Source organism: Orcinus orca, chromosome 5 (assembly GCF_937001465.1).
Source record: "Orcinus orca chromosome 5, mOrcOrc1.1, whole genome shotgun sequence".
NCBI classification, from domain to species: Eukaryota; Metazoa; Chordata; class Mammalia; order Artiodactyla; family Delphinidae; genus Orcinus; species Orcinus orca.
Genome location: NC_064563.1, coordinates 61,848,039 through 61,871,607, shown reverse-complemented (window position 1 = coordinate 61,871,607; position 23,569 = coordinate 61,848,039). Strand labels below are relative to the sequence as shown.

The 23,569-nt window shown below is 40.3% G+C and overlaps 1 protein-coding gene across 3 annotated transcripts in view; it reads left to right on the top strand.

Annotated features, from left to right (window-relative positions):
• The first annotated feature begins 297 nt into the window (after positions 1–297).
• GNB4 (G protein subunit beta 4) overlaps positions 298–23,569 on the top strand; it is a 59,952-nt gene continuing 36,680 nt past the window's right edge. The window contains exon 1 of one of the 3 annotated variants that reach the window (XM_033429481.2): positions 298–613. The gene's annotated coding sequence lies outside the window, so the exon portion shown is untranslated. The remainder of the gene's footprint in view (positions 614–23,569) is intronic. The other 2 variants (XM_004270518.3, XM_033429480.2) reach the window with 2 other exon arrangements.

The following is a 23,569-nucleotide window of genomic DNA, read 5'->3' as shown; positions in this document are numbered from 1 at the left end:
GCAATGCAATTTTGTAAGACTCTGGGCTTCAGTTTACTCTCTTACATTTAGAATTCCAGAATGTTAAACCTAAACGGGACCTTGAGGTCTTCTAAATCAGCCCCTCTATCCTGCCCACGAGCAAGCTGAGGCCTGTGCGGTGGCAGGAAGGAAACCGGCCACACCACTTGGGCGCTACTCAGAAGTGTGCTCCAGCGTCCAGGCGCCGAACCAAGAAAACGAAACTGCCCGGGAATAAATGTTTTTCTTCTTCTAGCAGGAAACGAGAGAGAAAATAGGAAGCAGACGCTCCGCGCCGCGCCAGCTGCTTTCGCCCCCCGCCCGGGCCGCGCACGCTCCAGGGTCTGCGCGCGTCCACGGCGCGTCCCCGCGGGCTCGCGCGCCTCGTGCCTCGCGCCTCGCGCCTCGCGCCTCGAGCCACGTCCCCGCCCCGGCCCCGCGCGCAGCGGAGTTGGCTGCTGGGAGGCGCGGGCCTGGGTGTGGTCGGCGGATCTCGGCGGCGCTGGTCTCGGCGGTACTCTGCGCTCTGCAAGCCGGCTCCGCGCGCCAGGGGCTGCTGAGCGCCCAGCTGACCTCCGCACGTCCAGTCCACACGGGCCCAAGCTCCCTTCAGGTAGGCGGCGGCCGCGCTAGCTGCGGCTTGTCGGTGCGCCCCGCGGGGGCATCCTGGGCTTCCCGCAGGGGGCGTGAGGCGCGGCCGGCGGGGTCCTCCTGACTCGGGGACGGGGGACTCCAGGAGGCGGACCCTGCCCGGGAGGGACGGGGCGGGCGCGCCTCGGTGGTGCTCCGCTCCGGTACGGGGACCAGCCGCTCGGCCGCCGCTTCGGGCACTTCCTGGGCAGCGAAGGGGCGGTCTATGGTCCTTGGCCTCCAGACCCCCAGGTTTCTCTCCGCGCCCCGAGGCGCCTCCGGGGCACTGGAACGCGAGCGTGCGTTTGTTCCGAGAATAGCGGTTATTCAGGGCTTCCCAGAAGGGTTATTGGGTGGTGAGCGCTGGGAGAGATAAAAGTTCTCCACCGAGTGCTAAAAATGAGTCCAGTGGTTTCGTGTTAAATTTATTTTGTAAAGGATATGATGATGCCCAATATTTGGCGGGGGGAAGGAATTAAGGATTTTGAATACTTGTAAGTTCAGTACGTGATAAAATGTTTTCCTTTTCTCTCCGCATTCTTTTCTGCTTTCAAAACACAAATGATTGCCTTGTATTGTACTTTGATATTTATTGCTCTTCGGCAGAGGAAGAATTTCCCAAAGTTTAAAAACAGACTTTCATTTGGTTATAGAAGCAGTGTCTTGTTATTTTGCATCTCTCTCTCTTCCCTTTTCTCCCACTCCTTCCTTTTCTCTTTTAGTAAAGGGTGTGGATGCATCTTTCTCCTTCCACAAGCAAAGTAGCTCGGTCTGTGGATTAGCACCCTACTGGAAAGTTTTCTTAAGACGTTCGGCATTGAATTGTTGATGAATTCTAATCGTCTTGGTATTGCATACTGAGATTGTGACCTCTAAGTGCGTCTTCTAGAACAGAGGTAGAGCACACACTGCTTATTTAAGATGAAAGAGAAGTCATTTCTAGTCGGCGAGGAAAACGACGGGTAAAATTGTATGCTTCGTGTCTCATTGCCATTGCGCATTTTAAGGCTCTTCAGTGTGGGGCTTTGGGGTTATTACTGATTCTAGGCTCTGAAAGTTTATTGTATATTTCAGTATTTAGTTAAAGATCACTTTAAGACTTTCCATGTTGCATTTTGGTTTGTAGATCAATTTGAAAGTGAAATAGAAACGTTTAAAACATTGCTTTATTGAATGTCCTTAATTCTCTTGTGTATACACATTTATAAAATAAAATTGGTTAATATGCCTTTTGATACATTTATGTTCATCTCTTTGTGAGCCATAGGCATTACTTAGATTATTCAGAGTCATTGGTATTGCTTCTTTTATTATTTTCTCCAGTTTTATTGAGATATAATTGGCATATAACATTGTGTAAGTGATGATTTGATAGATATATAAATTGCAAAATGATTACCATAGTTAAAGTTAGTTAATACATCCATCACGTTTGTGTATGTGTGACATTTAAGATTATTCTTTTAGCAACTTTCAAGTATGCAATACAGTATTGTTAACTGTAGTCACCATGTTGTACCTTAAACCCCCAGAACTTATTCATCTTATAACTGGAAGTTGTTTTTTAAAATTAATTAATTAATTAATTTTTGGCTGCTTTGGGTCTTCGTTGTGGTGGCTTCTCTTGTTTCAGAGCATGGGCTCTAGGCGTGCGGGCTTCAGTAGTTGTAGCACGCGGGCTCAGTAGTTGTGACGCACAGGCTTAGTTGCTCTGCAGCATGTGGAATCTTCCCAGACCAGGGCTTGAACCCATGTCCCCTGCATTGGCAGGAGGATTCTTAACCACTGCGCCACCAGGGGAGTCCCTAACTGGAAGTTTTTAACATTTGATCAACATCTCCTCAGAATTGTTTCTTTTAAACCATTGGCACTTTAGTATGTCAGCACATATTTTTACACTTTAAAAATAGACTCTGGGACATTTTGAAAATTGAGAATTGGAACTACGTGTTGGACATTTTTTTTGCCCTTACCAAATACTGCCTGAGATGGTGTGATTTCACTGATTTCTTTTAGGCATGTTATTGAAACACACTGTGTAATTTCTTTACCTTGTTAATCTGCATTTATTATAGGAACTACTTATTAAGCATATGTTCTGGGCCAGGGGCAATTCTATACATTATTCTGTTTATATTCTACATTAACTTGGCAAAAGAGATATTATCCAGTTCTACAGGTAAGAAAATTGTGACTCTGAGATGTTAAGTAACTTGCCAGTGGTTATGTAGCTGTTAGGTAACTCAGTTGGGATTTAAGGCCAGACCGCTCTGTCTCTAAAGTTCATGTTCTTCCCTCTGTGCCACACTGACTTAGTGCCAGGACATGAGGAATAACCCTCAGTTACTCAATAGCATATTTGTAAATTTTCCAAGACGTGCCAGAGATGTGGGTTTGATTTTCTAGCACGATCATTACTGTCCATCTGTGTTACTACACAGATCCTCATGTCACCCATTCTCTTCTCACCTCTCTATTCCTGCTTAAATGTCTAGCTCAAAGTTCAAAACCTCCCTCTTGCCAGGGCAGAATTTCTCCTGCTGACATTAATAGGTAGTGATAGCTTAATTATCCTTCCAAAATAATAACCCCATTTTATGTGGGTTCTCTAGAGCCATAGGTATAACTAATTTGGAAGGTTACAAACAAGATGCCATCTATTTTGGAATATGGGAACCTTTTGATATCCCTCAAATTTAAACCAGAAGTTATTTTGATAGATATTTCTTTCTGCAGTTATCCCATCCCTTCTCCACCTTCAATTTCAGTTTCTGTGGAATCATTTACATTATAATACAAACATTCTGTTATGTCTCCCATCTTAAAATTCTTTCTTGATCCAGTATGCTGTCCCATCTCTCTGTTCCACACTGAGAAAGCATAATCTTTTGATAGAACAAAAATAGAGAAGAGGTAACCAGAAACTAATTAGCTACCTGTAGGGGGTGGGTAGGAACTGAGTAAAAGGGATGGTGGAGGGAATGGCATTGCTCTGATTATACCTTTTTGTGTAGTTATGAGCTTTGGAAACTTGGTAATGTTTTATATGTTCAAGAATGAAATTAACAGGGTTGGGAGAAAAAAGCCTCCAAAATTGAATACAAACAGCAACAGATGAACCAACTGTATTTTAGTGAATAACGTAAACTCTCAGAAGAAAAGAAAATGAATCCAAGTGAGTTTTTAACACAGGACTTTGATTATATACCTTTAACCTAAAGGTGAAAGGACTGCCAACAACAAAAACAAAAAACCTTGAACCATGTGTAGTAGGCTGTTATCTATAGTGTAGAGATATAGCAGTTCTGAAACTATTTTGTGTGTTTTGTAGGATTGAGCAAATGAGTAAATTCATTGCTATTTTGAGAGCTAGGGTTATCACTGTGGGAGAAGGGAAATAAAAAATACGAAACAGAAGAAGGCAATGAAGACCTCTATGGTGTTGGATTGGAATTAGAGTTATACATATGAACTCATGATTAAAATATACCTACATTGGGCTTCCCTGGTGGCACAGTGGTTGGGGGTCCTCCTGCCGATGCAGGGGACGCGGGTTTGTGCCGCGGTCCGGGAGGATCCCACATGCCGCGGAGCGGCTGGGCCCGTGAGCCATGGCTGCTGAGCCTGCGTGTCCGGAGCCTGTGCTCCGCAGCGGGAGAGGCCACAATGGTGAGAGGTCCGCGTACTGCAAAAAAATAATAATAATAAAAATATATATATACCTACATTCATACAGACATGCATATAATTCCTAGCTCTGTCTGATGAAAGGGCTAGAAGTAATGACACCCTAGTAGCAGTGAGCACAACCAGTGCACAGACCTAAATGGCTGGTTCGAGAGCTGGGGAAGGGAAAGTATAAGATGAGCCTAGAACACAAAATAAGGAAGGGTTCAAAAAAATAATGGGGGCATGTCAAAGGGATGTAGGAACTAGCTTGAACAGACAAATCTGGGAAAATTTGAGAATCAAAATGGATAGTAATATAACCCACTGAATGAAAACAGAATCCACAAGTCCATAATAAATAAATAAAATAAGAAAAAGGGAAAAACTGTTCCTGGTAGACCACCAATAAAAACTGTAGAAGGAACAATAGAGTTAGAAAAGTCACTAGTTTGCAACCATCATGATAATACTGATTCAGGCAAGTGTTACTAATAGAGAAAGGTCGATGAGGAAAAGGGTATTACTACCGTTTCCAGTGATCTCTCTGGAGATTAACAACCAAGGGGAAGACAGTAACTTCACAGTGGAGAAATCTGGCAGATACCACTTCAGTCAAGTGATCAAAATTAACATCACCAGTAGTGGGATAAACATGTTCCTTTTAATCCTCTTGCCCTGTTGGTGGGAATGTACATTGATACAGCTACTATGGAGAACAGTATGGAGGGTCCTTAAAAAACTAAAAATAGAACTACCATACGACCCAGCAATTCCACTCCTGGGTATATACCCTGAGAAAACCATAATTCAAAAAGAGTCATGTACCACAATGTTCACTGCAGCTCTATTTACAATAGCCAGGACATGGAAGCAACCTAAGTGTCCATCAACAGATGAATGGATAAAGAAGATGTGGCACATGTATACGATGGAATATTACTCAGCCATAAAAAGAAACAAAACTGAGTTATTTGTAGTGAGGTAGGTGGACCTAGAGTCTGTCATACAGAGTGAAGTAAGTCAGAAAGAGAAAAACAAATGCCGTATGCTAACACATATATATGGATTCTAAAAAAGAAAAAAAAATGGTTCTGAAGAACCTAGGGGCAGGACAGGAATAAAGACTCAGACGTAGAGAATGGACTTGAGGACACGGGGAGGGGGAAGGGTGAGCTGGGACGAAGTGAGAGAGTGGCATGGATATATATACACTACCAAATGTAAAATAGATAGCTAGTGGGAAGCAGTCGCATGGCACAGGGAGATCAGGTCGGTGCTTTATGACCACCTAGAGGGGTGGGATAGGGAGGGTGGGAGGGAGACACAAGAGGGAGGAGATATGAGGATATATGTGTATGTATAGCTGATTCACTCTGTTATAAAGCAGAAACTAACACACCATTGTAAAGCAATTATACTCCAATAAAGATGTTAGAAAAAAAATGTTCCTTTTGACATGCTTGAAATAGGGATGTCATTACTTTTCTGTGGTATTTCTGAAATGTGTAACCAAAATCTAATCACAGGGAAACAGTTGAGGGACCTTAACTGAGGATTGTTCTACCAAGTAACTGGCTTGTACTCTTCCAACATGTTAATGTCATGAAAGACAAAGAAAGGCAAAGGAACTGTTCCAGATTAAAGGAAGTTCAGGAGACCTGTCAGTTAAACGCAATGCATAATCCTGGATTGGATCTTGGGTTTTGGGAAATCCGGTTACTCTAAGAACATTATGGAGATGTTGGCAAAACTTGAATATGTACTGAATATTAAATATTAAACTTGAATATGTACTGAATATTAAATAATATTGTATCAAATTTAACATATGTTAAATTTTCTGAATTTGATAATTGTACTGTAGTTATGTAGGAAAATGCCCTTGTTCTTAGAAGATACACAGTGAATTATTTAGGAGTAAAGGGTCAAAATATCTTCAGTTTACTCTCAAATGGATAAGCAATAATAATTATTACATATAGAGAGAGCAATAAAGCAAATGTGGCAAATGTTAACAACCGGTGAATCTAGGTGAAGGGAATAAGGGTATTCACTATATTAAAATTTTCAACTTTAAGTTTGAAATTCCAAAAACATGGAAAGTTAAAACTTCAAAAAGTAATAAAGCTACTTAGTGTCCAAAAATCTTGGAAAGAGTCCATGTAGGCTGTATCTGCTTCTCAACTCCTCCTCTCCCTCTTCTTCTGAACCTACTCCAGAGACTTTATCCTTCCTATGCCACAAAACCATTCAAGGTCACCAGGGATGTCAGTCTTGCCAAGTTAGATCTCTCAGCCACGTTTGACACAAGTGATAGATAACTCCTTCCTTACTGAAGCGTTTCTTCCCTTGACTTATGGGACACTAACTCTGATTTTCATCCTGCCTCACTGGCTGTGGCTTCTTATTCTTTTCCAACTCAGTAAATGGTATCGCTGTCCACCCAGTTGTTCAGTCTAAGACTCCTAAGAGTTATCCTGATTGACTCATCCTATATCTGTTCCTCCATTGGCAAGTATTATGGCCTCTAACTTAAGAATTATTCCAAATTTGTCTGTTTTTCATCACCTCCACTGCCACTACCCTTGTGTCAAACCACCATCTTTCCTGGTCCAGACTACTGTAGTAGTGCCTAACTGGTCTTTCAGCTTTCGGCGTCTGTGTCGCCTAGCAGCCAGCATGAACTTTAAGAGGTATCAATCAAATCAGATTATATCTCCCAGTCATCAGAACACATTACTGTTAGATGAAAACTGAAGTTTTTATTATGGTCAGGAGGCCTACATGATCACATGGTTGGGCTCTTACCCACCTCTGTTATATCTTCTGCTTTGCTTACTCCCCTCCAGCCTTACTCTACTCTCTCCCGTTGATTCAGTTTGCCAGGTTAGTTTCTGCCTCAGGGCCTTTGCATTTATCAATATTATTTCTTGTACCTGGAATGCTCTTCTCCATTTAAGGCATGGCTCATTCCCTCGTTTCATTCAGGTCTTTACTTAGATTAATTTATTTAAAAATAGCCTTCCTGGTCACCCTCTAACTTCTTGCAGGTTTTTTCCCCCACTGCGTAGTACTTATCTGTATTTGAAATTGTTATTTATTCACGAGCTTTATAATCTTCTCCTAGACAAATATAGAATAAAGCTCCATGACCACGGGAAACTTTGTTTTGTTTACTGCTGAATCCCTGGAGCCTGGAATGTGCCAGGAATGTGGTTGGAATTCAGATATTTGTTGAATGAACGAATAAATGCATGAATCAATATTTGCCAGCTTTCTGGCTGTATTTTATTTTACACTGTTGCAATTGGAGAAGACTGTCTCAGAGAATCCCATAACATCGGTGCTGTTTTTTGGTGACACTGCTCCAGGTTTTCTGGAAGCTAACAAGTTATCAGCTTTGTGTTTCACGACTTCATCTTTCTTTTGTCTGCCCTCTGGTGGAGGGAGTACTAATAAGCAGGAGATAGTAGAGTAGGTCAGTAGGAAGAAATAAAAGTGGACGAGTCTTGATCACAAACTGGATAATTAACTTTTAAGTTACAAAGATTTGAAAATTTAAATTTTAGGTAAGCCTCAAAATTAACCATAATAAGGTTGGAAAGAATGAAAAGAAAACTGGCAGTAGTTAGATTTAAAGAACTATCTGGCTTAGGATGAAAAATAAAACTAGCTCCAAAATGTTTTGATTACTTAAAATAATTTCTGCTTAAATATATTTCTTCTCAAAATATTTTTAACATTTTTCCATCTTTAGTTCAAAGACATCTTTTTCTCAACTGTACTAATAATGTCAGCTAACCTTTGTTGACTTTTCCAGTTGTCAGTTAACATATGCCAGGGGAAAAGCCAGTATTCAAACCCCAACAGTTGGGTACTAGAGGCAGCACTCTTAACTACTGTGCTTCACTACAGCCTTCCTACTAATGTCCTATGAATGGTACGGGCACCAAAGAATTTCCTTTGGTGTAATAGTTATGAATAACAACAACAAAAATGCTTGATAAGGGGAATTCTCTGGCAGTCCAGTGGTTAGGACTCCTGTGCTTCCACTGTAAGGGGCACGGGTTCAATCCCTGGTCGGGCAGCACAGCCAAAAAAAAAAAAAGCTTGATAAGTTTACAGCCTGTGTTCCTCAATACCACTTTCCTAGTATGTATTATGGAGAGCTTTTTCTTACAGAATTTGAGAACTATATCTTATTTAATCTGTTTTGAAGTAGAAATCACATTAAATGATTTCAACACTTGTGTACTATTGACTTGCTAAAATAATATAAAGTTTCTCTTAATGTCCATATTTAACATTTAAGGCAATATACAGCTTAAAATTTTTTTCCCCAGTTTCGCCGTTAGCTCTCCAATTGATTTATTTTTATAATTTTTGGTTATATAAACAATTGGGTAATGACTGTCTTTAAACATTCATTCTTACCTCTTCAAAAATACCATGTTTTTATTTTTTATTTATTTATTTTGAAATTTATTTTTGGCTGTGTTGGGTCTTCGTTGCTGCACGCGGGCTTTCTCTAGCTGCATCAAGCGGGGGCTACTCTTCGTTGTGGTGCGCGTGCTTCTCATTGTGGTGGCTTCTCTTGTTGTGGAGCACAGGCTCTAGGCACGCGGGCTTCAGTAGTTGTGGCAGGTGGGCTCAGTAGTTGTGGTTTGCGGGCTCTAGAGCTCAGGCTCAGTAGTTGTGGCGTATGGGCTTAGTTGCTCCGTGGCATGTGAGATCTTCCCGGACCAGGGCTCGAACCCGTGTCCCCTGCATTGGCAGGTGGATTCTTAACCACTGTGTCACCAGGGGAGTCCTACCATGTTTTTAGAAGCCTTACTTTTTCTTCTTCATCATGTAATTTGTAATACATTTTTAGCTATAGAGAAATTGATAGAATCTGTATCATAAAGTGAGAACACTACTTTGGTAGGGACAAAGATGAGGACAGTGGCTCCTGTGCTCAAAGTGCTAATAACCTCTGGGCTCTTACGTAGGAAGTTTTGGTATTTTTGTTATGATGACATTTACCAATGGCTTGACTCTGTTTTTTTCCCCTTCAATTTTTATGAGTTCCCCACCTAAACACCTTTACTCAGGAATTGTTTAAAATACGAAAATTGGACGTTAACTCTTTGGTTTGTGAAATTAAAACCCCAGTAATGCAACTTAAGCTGAATGAGGCTCTGTTGTACAACTGGCATGGGACATAGATTATATTGATACATGGTATTTAGGATAATTAACAAGGCTTATAATGACTAGTTTTGTAAGGAAATAATTTGAAACAGTTTTTACTTTCTAGGCTTCTGTAAATTAAATTATGTATTTAAATGGAAAAATGGTAGACAGCTAATTACTTAAGGAAATTGAAATTCGTCAACAAGGGATGTCATTATGTGCATTGCTTACTAAATGTGCCCCTAGGGAAGTTGTTGGGAGAGAATAAACTTTTTGAAAAATGTGGTCTCCTTGTCATTTGGTGTAAAAAAGCAAAAGCAGTTGGTATTTTAAAAGTTTTAATAGATACTAGTTTTCATGGTTATGTTAACCTTTACTTTTGGGAATTAAACTTTATCAACAAGGAATTTTATTATGTTTATTAATTATTAATGCGCCACTAAGGAAGATTTTGGGGGAAAATGAATTTAAAAACACACACAAAGACTCCTCCATGCCTTAAGATATAAAAAAGGAGGGAACTGTTTGTATGTAAATTTCCCCCATGGTTATAACTAATCTTTCCATGAGGGAACATCTGTGTATAGTTTCTAGAGATGATAGAGAGACAGGTTATGAAGGGATTGTGAAGCATCAGGAGCAATGTGTGTTTCCTTAAGGCTGCTGAAGGGCAGTATTGGTGTATGTGATAGTGAGTGTGGCAGGATGAAAACATCAATAGGACAGTCTGAGCAGTAGACTAAAACTGTATGCGACTACAATGTAAATGTAACTAAAAGTGAGTACACTGTTCAAGCCACCTGGTGGAGATAAACTCTCTGTTGATTGATGGATTTTGAGGATATTAATTGTAGGAGTAGGGAGCTGGGGATGGAGTGGAGTTGCAAATAGCTGGTGTGGGTTATTAATTAGCTGTTAGTCTAAACCCAAGAGAGCAATCAGATGACATTTTGGTAAAGAAAGTGTGATACTGAAGTAGCGGTGGTGGATATCTGTTCATCTCAGACCAACATCATATAAGTACACTTGCTTCTTAATTAGTAAAACTTCCAAAGTTTTACCTCGTGCATAGGCATTATAGCTTTATGTTAGAAAGAATGAAATCTGCCCTGGGAGAAAGGCACTGAGTGCTATACTCTATTTCGACTTATTATTGGTAATTTTAAGATATTTTACTTTTATTAAAACTGAACATACGGAATTGTAGCTACCTTTCTATGAATATGTTAATTACAAAAGTCACATTTTGTGCTATCAAGCCAACTCAGCAAATGAGTTAGATCATGATTGATGCCTGCTAGGCACTCATAAAAATTTGTTGGATGAAATTCTGATGTATCCAGCTGTCATATTTTCATCCTTTAGCAGTGGGATTAATTTAAAAAAAATTTTAGATATAACCAAGAGTAATATGTAATCAGGTCTGGTGAGTTTGTGTTGTTTCTGGTAAAACAAAAGCAAATTATGTGACTTTAAAGGGTATAAGACTTTGTGACTTAGTGGTACAAAGATGAACCATGCATGGTCCTATCAAAAAAATCCAAGAGGTGATAATATTTGAGTGAAGTCATGTGAGAAAAGACAGGCTGACAAGGTTATGATCTGTAATGTACATAATCGTAATTCATTTTCCTAATGTTTGGTTCACGAAGCCTTGGAAATACTAAAACTAGAGGCGTTGCAACTTAGAGAAAGTAGTTTGAGGACTAAGTAAAAGGAAATACCCTCCTATTTTACATCTCTGACAGCGAATTTATAGAACTGGTTACTTTAAGAGGTTGTACAGCTAAAAATACAAGCATACTGAAAGTGGTTTCAGTGGATTCACAGACAGTGTTTTTGGAATGTATTGCATTTAGTTTAAGGGAAATCCTTAGTATGTTGAGTTCAGTCACATTCTCATGAAACATTTGGTTTTGGTGACATAACACTCTAAATATGTTCAGTATTGTGGCACTTACAGCTTAATGTAATTATTATCTTTCTTGTGAGAAGATGAATTTTTCTGATTGGGATGGGTCAGTTCTTGTGCCTGGTGCAGGGTAGGTGTTAAATACATGTTTGTTGAGTGGAAGAATAAATCACATGATGATATGAATTGACAGCAGTTGGAATAGTGCTCATTTATTATGCACTTGGGACTAGAGATAAAAATAATAGGAAATGCAGGAAGAAAACTCTTTTTTTGAAAGCCTTCCCAAAATGTTAAATGGAAAAAAGCTAAACCTAATCACTTAAATTTTCCATTGTATCTCTCTCTATATATGTACGTGGGAATTTAAAAGGGATACACTAAAAAGAACAGAAGCATATCCACTTTATATTTAAAACATGTACTCTGCATCAGGTTTTCATGTAGTACTTGATATTACAGTAGTTTTAGTTTTTGTTAGCTTTACCTCAAGACTTCTTCCCCTTCTTTTCCCTTTCCTTGATTAAGGATAATTTTTTCATTAAAAATTTAATTTAATTTTAATTTAAAAATCAAACTCAAAGAACTTAGGGTTAAACACAGCTTTTATAAATGGCAAATAGTCTTAAGACATTGCAGATGACTCACATTTAATTTATAACACAAATGTAAAAAATGTGTAGGAATGAAACAACAAAATCCATTTGCTTTTAATTTCATGAATTCCTATTCTTTTTTTTTTTTTTTTTTTTTTTTTTTTGCAGTACGCGGGCCTCTCACTGCTGTGGCCTCTCCCGTTGCGGAGCACAGGCTCCGGACGCGCAGGCTCAGCGGCCATGGCCCACGGGCCCAGCCGCTCCACAGCATGTGGGATCCTCCCGGACCGGGGCACAAACCCATGTCCCCTGCATCAGCAGGCAGACTCTCAACCACTGCGCTACCAGGGAAGCCCTATTCTTTAAAAAACATTTTATGCATGATATTTTTTGGGGTCATGGAATTTACCATCTTAGTTTAGATTTCTGCAACGATGACATAGCCTGTTCAACGATAGAGCCTCAAATTATTATCCAAAGTGTTCACCCCGTGCTTCCCTGGTGGCGCAGTGGTTGAGAGTCTGCCTGTCGATGCAGGGGACACGGGTTCGCGCCCCAGTACGGGAAGATCCCACATGCCGCGAAGCAGCTAGGCACATGAGCCATGGCCGCTGAGCCTGCGCGTCCGGAGCCTGTGCTCCGCAACGGGAGAGGCCACAACAGTGAGAGGCCCACGTACCACCAGAAAAAAAAAAAAGAGTCAAAGTGTTCACCCTAAGTGGATCTGTTTATGACACTTAGATAAAGAACTTGGTTCCTTGTTGATTGATTTATGACTATGTGTAGCCTGATCCTGTTGTGCCTTGTTAAGAAAACTTAATCACAAGTGGGTTTTTTTGTTTTAAAGAAAAATATATAAAAGTCAGTTTTGGCATTTCATAATCCAAGTTCCTTTTTTAGTTAATTCCAAGGATACACGAAACACTGTTTTCTTCGGGGTATTTTCTCATATACTTTGCTACTTTAACAAAGATTAATACATTTAAGACTTGAATTTAAAACATTGTTTTCAAGTATCTGTCTTTTCAGGTGACATGGGTATTTCAACATAGAAGATAGCTTGGTTCTTAAGTTGTCCTTTTCAATCCTGGTGTTTATTTCATTCTTATATTTCTTAAAGAGTAAAGCAAGACCAAATACAAGTAGATTATTTTAAAGAAGGCAATGGCTGCCAAAAAAAAAAAAGAAAGAAAATAAAGATTTTACCAGATGCATTGTTTCCCTTGAGGAAAGGGAAGATAACACCTGAAATACGTCAAGGAATTGTTAATGATTTCTTTGTAAAAAAAAATACGTTAAGGTGTGAGTGTTGAAATGGGGAATGTATATGGAAACTTCTTTTTTCCTGTTGCTTCTTTTCTCATTCCCAAGCTATCCTTCAGAAAAATAAAACTAAAAAATTTCATAATTCAGATCTGGGAAATAGTTTTGCTCTATTATTTATTTATTTATGTTTGGCTCTGTTGGGTCTTCGTTGTGGTGCGTGGGCTTCTCATTGTGGTGGCTTCTCCCGTTGCGGAGCACAGGCTCTAGGCATACAGGCTCAGGGGCTGTGGCACGTGGGCTCAGCAGCCGTGGCTCGCAGGCTCAGCAGCCGTGGCTCGCAGGCTAAGCAGCTGTGGCGCACGGGCTTAGTTGCTCCGCGGCATGTGGGATCTTCCCGGACCAAGGCTCCGACCCATGTCCACTACATTGGCAGGTGGATTCTTAACCACTGCGCCACCAGAGAAGTCCCAGTTTTGCTCTAAATTAAAACCAATTGGAATGGGAATGATTTCTTTCTGTAATTATGTATTCCATCTATTATCTTTATTTTTTTTTAAGTATCTAGGTGTTGTGTTTGACCAGGAAGATAATATAAATGCCATTTAGTTTTTTAGGAACTTCTTAATAAATGAACACACACCCTTGAGGTTTCCTCCAATCCAGTGGTTTTAGACAAGAGTTTAGGCCTGTGGTTCTCAAACTCCAGGAGGCATCAGAATCACCTGGAGTGCTTGTTAACCACAGATTGCTGGGCTCCATCTCAGAGTCTCTGGTTCTTTAGGCCTGGCAAAGGGCCTAAAAGTTTGCATTTCCAGCAAGGTCCACAGTGATGCTGATGCTACTGGTCCCCACCTTCTGAGAACTAATGATTAGGCTATTTGGTTAAATTAGTGGTCATCAACCATGTTTCTTCCCTTACACATCTGATTGATATAACATTAATAATGCCCCAATCCAGGAGTCACGGCATTGGAATGGGATGGGCAAGGTGCTGTTAGAGAGTCAGGTATTGAGATCTTCAGGAGGTGGGTGTAGTTTGAGATAGCCCCCTTTTCTAAAAATTAATTTATTAATTTATTTATTTTTGGCCGCGTTGGGTCTTCATAGCTGCACACAGGCTTTCTCTAGTTGCGGCGAGCAGGAGCTACTCTTCTTTGCGGTGCACGGGCTTCTCATTGTGGTGGCTTCTCTTGTTGCGGAGCATGGGCTCTAGGTGCACGGGCTTCAGTAGTTGCAGCACGTGGGCTCAGTAGTTGCGGCACGTGGGCCCTATAGCATATGGGCTTCAGTAGTTGTGGAGTGTGGGCTCAGTAGTTGTGGCTCCTGGGCTCTAGAGCACAGGCTAAGTAGTTGTGGTGCATGGGCTAGTTGCCCCGTGGCATGTGGGCTCTTCCTGGACCAGGGCTCGAACCCATGTCCCCTGCATTGGCGGGCAGATTCTTAACCACTGAGCCACCCAGGAAGTCCCTGAGATAGCCCTTTAAATGATTGGATGTTTTCTCTTCTCTCCCCCTCTGAATCTTCCTCCTCCACGCTCGTTAGAGAGTCCTGGTCTATAAGTAAGGGTGCAAACGGGGTATAGGTAGTTTAGGTCCTCTCCTAGCAAACTTATACCTTCTAGAGTCAGTGAGGAAGCTTCAGTGCTTCTCAAGGAGCTGAGGAGAGAAAGAAGAGGTTACACTGCAGGAGAATTGGGATGCTGAGGCCATGAACAGAATTCTTTCTGGTAATAATTCTATTTTCCTTTTTTGTTTAACGTATTATTGTGTTATATCTATTGATCCATCAACAGATACGAATATTGGCCTGAGTCATGTTTATGATTATACCCTCTTCATATATTTCCCTTGTTAGGCCAAATTAGCTCTGACTTAAAGTTCCAAGGACGTTTTGTTAATGTGTGTTATTTAATCCCTAAAACAATCACTTGGGTGTAGACATTAGTGTCTCCACTGTACAGATGAGGGAATTGAGACTCAGAAGTTAAACAGTTTCTGGGATCACACAGTAAGTATAGTCATAACTCAGACTCTCATTAGGTTGTGTGAACTTGGGTGAGGTTCATAACCTCCAAAACATGTAGTTTCCTCATCTGTAAAATGAGGATGATATTAGTACTTACCTTTTGAGGTTAATTTGAGGTCGTTAAATGAGTTACTGTGAAGAGTTGTGAACAGTGCATGACACATAGTAAGTGCTTAATAAATGTCATCTCTTGATTGGCTAAATACTAAGTATCTTTTAACATCAGGGGTCATCCAGGTAATCCTCCTCTTATATATTATAGGTCAAGAATCTCTTACCAGCTTACGTGGTTCCGTGTGCCACAAGGGTTGAGAATCACGGATCAAGCTAAGTTTGTTTGGCTTTTGCAATGAGAAGGTGGAGGCTCAGAATCAGGACTGGCCGCTTATACTTGAGAAGTTGATTTGTGTTGCCAGCCACATCTCTTGTAGCCATCAATTTTGTAGGAAATCATTTGTTATACCGAGATTTGCTTTAACTGTATAATGAGACAGTGATTAATCACTACGTAATAGATTGTGTTTACTGGAAAAGTATTCATTTCTTGGGAATGCCTCAAACATCTTTTAGATAAACTGTTATTTGCTTTAAAAAAAAAAAAGAATCTCTTATCCATAATTTGGAGATCCAGAATGCTTTGAAACTGCAGTTTTTTTCATATATCATTTAGTGGCAAAACCTTACGTGATTTGAACTCGTTTGGTGGCACAACCTAACTTGAACTAACGTGAAACTGTTGCTAGTCTACTTTTTCCCCACCTAGTTGTGACGACACTTACATTTTGCTGCAGAAATACTCCTTCTGGATTATGTGGCTGCTGCCCAGGAGTCCAGTTGGTGTGGAATGAAATATGTGATGAATACACCTTTTAAAATCTGAAAACCTGGGAATTCCCCAGTGGTCCAGTGGTTAAGACTCTACGCTTTCATTGCCAAGGGCGCGGGTTTGATGCCTGGTTGGGGAACTAAGATCCCACAAACCATGCGGTGCGACCAAAAAAAAAAATCTGAAAAGCTTTAAAAAAATCTTCTTAAAATCTGTAGACTCCCAAATTCTGAAATGCATTTGGCCCTTAGGGCTTAGGGTAATGGATTATGGACTTCTGTGAATATGCCCTTAAACCTCTGTTTTCCTTCTTAGACTGTAAACTCCTGGAGAGCTGGGCCTGTATCTAATTCATGTGTAGCCCCGGTTCTTGGCACATAATAGGCGTTCGGTAAATGTTTGGTGAGAGAATGAACTGTGCCAGAACAAACCAGTTAGGTGAAGGGAAACAGACTTGAGAGCAGCACCTTATTTTTTCCTGGAACACAGACAAAACAGACTGCCTTCAGTTTACAAGAGGCTGAATCATGTTAGTTTTGGGGCACTTAAAAATGTTCCGTGTAATGAGAAATTTGCTAGCAAAATAAAAAAGCAAAACTTAGTGCCTGTACTACAATGTCGGCATCTCTTCTATTTTCCTCTCTTATCCACTCACTCCATACAGCTTTAGATTTTGGGCCAACTTCTTGAGAAAGAAAGCCACATGGGAACATCTGTAATTGGAAGACTACTTGGGGTGGGTAAGCAAGTGTGTTTTTACATTCTTCTGAGAATGATCATAAAAGCTTTAAATACCTTAACTAATTCATTAAGGATTTAGGGTTTTTTTTATAAATAAAGTATAGGAATTATGAATCAGGATTGCAAAGAGGAAAGCAGAACATTAGAGAATTTAATTATAATAATAGCAAACTTTTCTGATAGACTACTAGTAGGTAAAAGTAGTTTACATTTAAATTTTTAAAGTACAGTTTAAAATATTTTTTCATGCCTTACGTGAGCTTTCATGATCCATATGAAAATTATTAATAGTTAAGAAATACTTGTATGTCTTTGTCTTACATGGATTAAAATAACTGTTCATTAACACAGCAATATAATTGTACAGGCTACATAATGTCTTGTTTTAGTAAAAATTCTGTGGACATTTTAAGAAGTGTAGAGAGAAGTCTATTTGAATTATGCAATTGTATTTTTTTTCCATTTTATTTAATAAGTTGGCTTGGATACAATGACCCATTGATATTTTTTGATATTTGTAACTGGTACAGCTGAACTTTTTAAAGGATAATTGATATGCTGCCTTCTGCTCAACTAACAGTGCTTTCACTATATGATCAAGTTATTTAAAATGTGTTAAATGAATCAAATATTCATGTTGAGAAAGAACCTAGTCAAGAAGTTATAGTAATTAAGAGAGCACTACTCTTATACCAGACTAATTTCTGTTAAATTATTAGTTTAAAATTGCCTTAGTTAGTAATTTCAGTACAACTGCAGAGATTGTGAGAAACAGCTCCAATTGGATCTTGAGTAAAAATCACTGTTGGTGAAATTTCTTGACTGTATCCTTCTGATGATTTTTTTGTGTTTTTTGTAAAGGAAGGTAGAGATGGCTCATATCTCATACACGTCTGTATCCTTCCTTCCTCCCAGGAGGGAAGTTTCTTAACTAGCTGACTGAAGATAGATCTGGAAAAACATAAATATTTAAGAAATGAATTGGGGGTGGGAAGGGGCGGGGGGAGGAGCCCACAATGGTACGGATAAGGAATAGTCAGTGAAGTACAAGGAGGAAGTAAGGGGTCTGGAAAGCTATTGGAGTAAAGCTTGAATAAGAGGGAGGATCATTAGATTCAGCGGAGAGATCTAACGAAATGCCCTTCCAAGGAGGCGAAGTGGAGTGGTTGAGAGACTGGGTTCCAGAGTCATACATGCTTTGCTTCAATTCCGAACTCTGCTTCTAATCTTAGGCAAGTTGTTTAACCTAACCTCAGTTTATTTTTAAATTTCATTCCATTACATTTATTTTATGGTTCCCAGTGGACTTAAGGTATGTTAAAAGGTAAGCTGAGGGACTTACCTGGTGGCGCAGTGGTTGAGAATCTGCCTGCCAGTGTTCGATCTCACATGCCACGGACCAACTAAGCCTTGCACCACAACTACTGAGGCTGCGAGCCACAACTACTGAGCCCACACACCACAACCACTGAAGCCTGCATGCCCTAGAGCCCACATGCTGCAACTACTAAGCCCACGTGCCACAACTACTGAAGCCCGTGCTCTCTAGGGCCTGCATGTCGCAACTACTGAGCCCGTGTGCTGCAACTACTGAAGCCCACGTGCCTAGAGCCTGTGCTCCACAGCAAGAGAAGCCACCGCAATGAGAAGCCCACACACCACAACAAAGAGTAGCCCCTGCTCGCCACAACTAGAGAGAGCCCGAGCACAGCAACAAAGACCCAACGCAGCCAAAAATAAAATAAAAACAAAGGTAAACTGAGACGTATTGGGTTAGCCAAAAAGTTCCTTCGGTTTTAAAGTAAACATAAAAGACACATTTTTCATTTTCACCAAGAACTTCATTGAACAACGTATTCACAGTTCCACTACCTTCTATCATTTTTTAGGCAACTTCATAATTCCATCTTCCCAAAACTTTTTGAGCAAAGAACTGTTCCAGGTGCCTTTTACAGTCTTCCAGGGAATTGAAATTTTTTCCATTAAGAGAATTTTGTAAAGACCAAAATAAATGGAAATCTGAAGGTTCAGTGTCTGGTAATGTGGATGAATCAGAACTTCCCAGACAAGCTGTAACAGTTTTTGCCTGGTCATCAAAGAAACATGCGGTTTTGAGTTATCCTGATGGAAGAGTATGAGTTTTCTTTTGACTAATTCTGGATGCTTTTCGTCGAGTGCTGCTTTCAGTTGTCTAATTGGGAGCAGAACTTGTTGGAATTAATCATTTGGTTTTCCTGAAGGAACTCATAGTAGAGGACTTCCTTCCAATCCCACCATATACACAACATCACCTTCTTTGGATGAAGACCGGCCTTTGGTGTGGTTGTTGGTGGTTCATTTCTCTTGCCCCACAATCTCTTCTGTTGCCTGTTATTGTAGAGTATCCACTTTTCATCTCCTGTCACAATTTGTTTTAAAAACAGAACGTTTTTGTTACATTTCAGTAGAGAATCTCACGCAGAAATACGGTCAAGACGGTTTTTTTCCCTTAACTTATGTGGAACCTAAACATCAAAGTGATAAACATAACCAAGCTGGTGCAAGTGATTTTCAGCTCTTGATTTGGATATGTTGAGTATGTCAGCTATATGCCACGTGGTATAACATTGATCGTTCTCAATTAGTGTCTCGATTTGATCGCTGTCAACTTCAGCTGGTCTACCCGACCGTGCAACATCGATTTCCAGCAAGAAATCTCCAGCACGAAACTTCACAAACCACTTTTCACGTTCGATCAGTCACAGCACCTTCTCCATACACTGCACGAATCTTTTTTTTGCGTTTCACTTGGTTTTTACCTTTCTTGAAATAATAAAGCATAATATGCAGAAAATGTTGCTTTTTTCTCACATCCTCAGTATTAAATGGCTACACAAAAATTCACCAGTTTTGATAAGTTTTTTTTTAAATGCATGCTAATATGACAGCTGTCACAATACAGTGTAACAAAATTATTTTGAATGAAGTTAAAGACAACTAAGCGCTACTAGAGCCATCTTATGGAAAAAAACGAATGAACCTTTTGGCCAACCCAATATTAAAAAGCTTAAGTTTTCTGAGCAAAAATCGCTTTGGATTGGGCACTGCCAAACCAGAGTGGTTAGGAGTGTTCCACCAGCCACCTCTGGAGGTAGGGGTAGGACTTTTATAGAGAAGAGGAGGAAGTGAAGCAAGGGAATTATTTGATTGGCTGTAGTTTATGTGATCGCCTTACTGGTTTTGTTGGTTTTGTTTTGGCCATGCTGTGAGGCATGTGGGATCTTAGTTCCCCCATCCCTAGCCCCCTGCAGTGGAAGCGCAGAGTCATAACCACTGGACCGCCAGGGAAGTCCCCATTGGTTGTCCTTAGGTTTTGATTTCTTAACCTTGAGGCATTTACAGGCTTAGATTTTGATTTGCTGACACAGGCTGCTAAGGTATTAGAATCACCTCAGTCTAATGGCCTCCTTGTTTAACTGAACATGTGCAAGAGTTGGATTAATTGTAAATATAGTATTCATGGATCCATGTATGACTTGTCGTTATATATTTATATTTGCTTGCTTATTGAGAATGTATAAACACCTGTAAAGCAAATATCCAACTCAGGAATTTGGAAATTAACAATTACTTGCAACTCCTTGTGTGTTCCTTCCTTCTCTTTTATCATTCTCTTGCTTCAAAAAAGTCTTATTGCATATGTATGCATTCCTAAACAATATATTATTTAGTTTTAGTTGGTTTTGAGTTTTGTAAAGAGTATTATGCTGGTATGTGTCTTCTGGAACTTGCCTTTTTCCTCTTAGCAGTATTTTTCAGATTCATCTATGTTGTATACCTCTGTAGCTCATTCATTTTCACTGCGATGTAATAATTTGCTGTGAAAACACTGTAATTATCCATTTTCCTATTAGCGGGTGTTATTTTATTGCTATTACAGGTGGTGCTGTATGAATCCGGCCCTTGAGCCACAGGTACTTAAGTTTCTTTTAGGGCTCATCTACCCAGAAGTGGAATTAAATTGTCAGATTGAAGATACACATATCATCACCCTTGTTAGATATTGCCAAATTGCTTCCCAAAGAGCTGTCCTACCAGAATATGTTACCATTTCCTCAGAGCTTTGCCAGCTCCTGGATGAGAAAAAAAATTCTGTGAATCTGATAGGTATGAAATCGTTTATTTGCATTTCCCTGATTACTGAGGTTGAGTATCTTCTCATTTGTGTATTGTCCTCTACTGGTTTTCCTGCTGTGACCTGCTATTCGTGCTACAATTTGCACGTTTTTCTTTGGGGTCATCAGCCTTTTTTATTATTAGCTTGTAGGAATTTTAAATTCTAGATTCTGTAGACTAAAACAGATAGACTGCCAGATATTTCTCCAGCAAAGATGGGTTTATTTGGGTTTATTGCAGAGAAGTGCAATTCAAGGTCTGCAGCCATGGCAAACCAGCTGCAAGTCTCGCAGGGCAAGGGAATGAGAACTCTTTTATAGAGGTGAAAATGAAGTTGGGAGGGCTGTAGTAAGCAGAGTCCATGGCTTTTCATTGGCTGAGTCCTTGCCAGGAAAGAAGAGGCGTCTTTCTTTTGGGCCGTGTTATGTCACAGGGTGTGAGAGCTCCCTCTTCTGACCTCTCAACTCTATTTAATTTTCTGTTTATTAATTTTTTATAAGGCTAATCCTTGCTTTGAATTTTAGCTTGCAGCTGTCTTTTTCCGATCTGTGTCTTCGGTTTTTTGGTTTTTTCTTTCTTTCTCTTTGGGGTAGAGGAGAAACTCTCTTCTCATCATGCATATACTGTACTTCCACAGCTGAAGATAGCTAGCTCTTATAGCTGACCTTTCCTCCTCTCCATCTTCTTGTGTATAGGGATAATTGTGAAAATCATCATCAACTGTGTGTGTGTGTGTGTGTGTGTGTGTGTGTGGTGGTGTGCAGCAGACTATTGGGCTGTTTAGTAAGCCTGGAGAGTGATTCTGCTCCCATATGTTGGAAGCTTTTTAAAAAAGTAGTGTGTTTGATGCCTCTTTGTTCTCAGTTTTGGGCCAGTTACCAGGTCTGAGTCCTTAGGAGAAGTTGTACTCAATTTTCTGTCACGCATATAACCAGTGTACATGGTGTACGTTTATTTCTGTCTATAATCACTTCCTTTTTTGGTCAATAACTCAGGGAAAGTCTGATCAGAGACTGTTTTTTGGTTTACTCCCTTCTTAGGTTGGGATCTTGATTATTTTAAAATTTAGATAAGACTCTTCCTTATCTAAGAATTTATACTGCACTTAGTCTGCCTGGCTACACCCACTGAGGGTTTTTTCATTCGTTGATGACTGTCTTACTGGTTTTCTCCTGTCATTATTTTCCATATTTTTCTTTTCCCCACATAGAATTTACAATGCTTTATAAAATATTTTGCCACTTCCCTGATTTCTGTCCTTTATTAACTGTGGATGCAAAGGAACTGCAGGAGAGCAAGTAGTCAGATGACTTTGTTTTCTACAAGTCGAAAGAAATGCGCAGAGAAACTTCACTCCTCTGATTCGGAGCATGCTCTTAGGTGTATCGTTTGAGGGAGCTACTTTAATAAACTATACCTCGTGCAACAATATTTTTCTCAGGAATTCAAAACTTTTCTAGCTGTATTATATATACACACAGACCATGTCAAATACACAGATTGGCTACTTCTTTAAATCCTCCCCTTCAAAGCATACTTTATTAGGATTTATCGTATTAGGTTTCATCTGGGGGTATCCTGTTGCTTCTCTTGACCCTAATCAGCCTCTGGGTTTGTCTGGAAGTAGTTTATAATCTACTAGTCTGTGCTGGATGCACTTTTTAAAATTTTTTTGGTATTCTTGGGAATACAGCAATTGTCAGGTGAGAAGAAAACATCAACAGAAAGTCTGTGCAATCAAAATGTTCCTCCTCCATAGTGACAGGACTAATGTACGCAGATCAGGTAGCTGGTCCCCAAGAAAGAGCATCAAGAATGGCTTTCTTTTTTTTTTTTCCTTCGGTACGCGGGCCTCTCACTGTTGTGGCCTCTCCCGTTGCGGAGCACAGGCTCTGGATGCGCAGGCTCAGCGGCCATGGCTCGCGGGTCCAGCCGCTCCGCGGCATGTGGGATCTTCCCGGACCGGGGCACGAACCCGTGTCCCCTGCATCGGCAGGCAGACTCTCAACCACTGCGCCACCAGGGAAGCCCAAGAATGGCTTTCTTGACAAAAGAGAATCCATTTTGGCCTAAGCCATTTTGTGCTCTAAACCTGGCGGCAACGCTTGCCCTTGAACGGGTCTTAGTAATGAATGATCTTAAGGGAACGAAAGAACGACAGGCAAGAGAAGTAACAACAGCAAAGATAATATATCAGTCATAAAGACTCCCAGTTTTATTTCTGTGGTAAAACATTAGCCTGAAGGGCTCAACCACCAGATCAACTGGAACCTAAGGGATGATGATGTTTGTTGACCTTTTCTGACCCTGGTGACTTCAGTCAACTGCAGTTTAGCCTCTGTAGACCGGCCAAGCCCCTTCTTGAGGCTGCATGTATCTTTAGCTTAAAAATTCCTAAGTTTTGCTGCTGGGAGACACTGCTTTGGGAAAGATCCCCAGTGTTCTCCTTACTTGGTGCAAGTAATAAATCCTTGCTTCTCCCAACCTTTAGCTTGGTTGTGTTTTTTGGCTTGACACCCACCAAGAGGTGAACCCAGTTTTCGGGTAACACTAATAAGTTTTCAAATAAAGAGT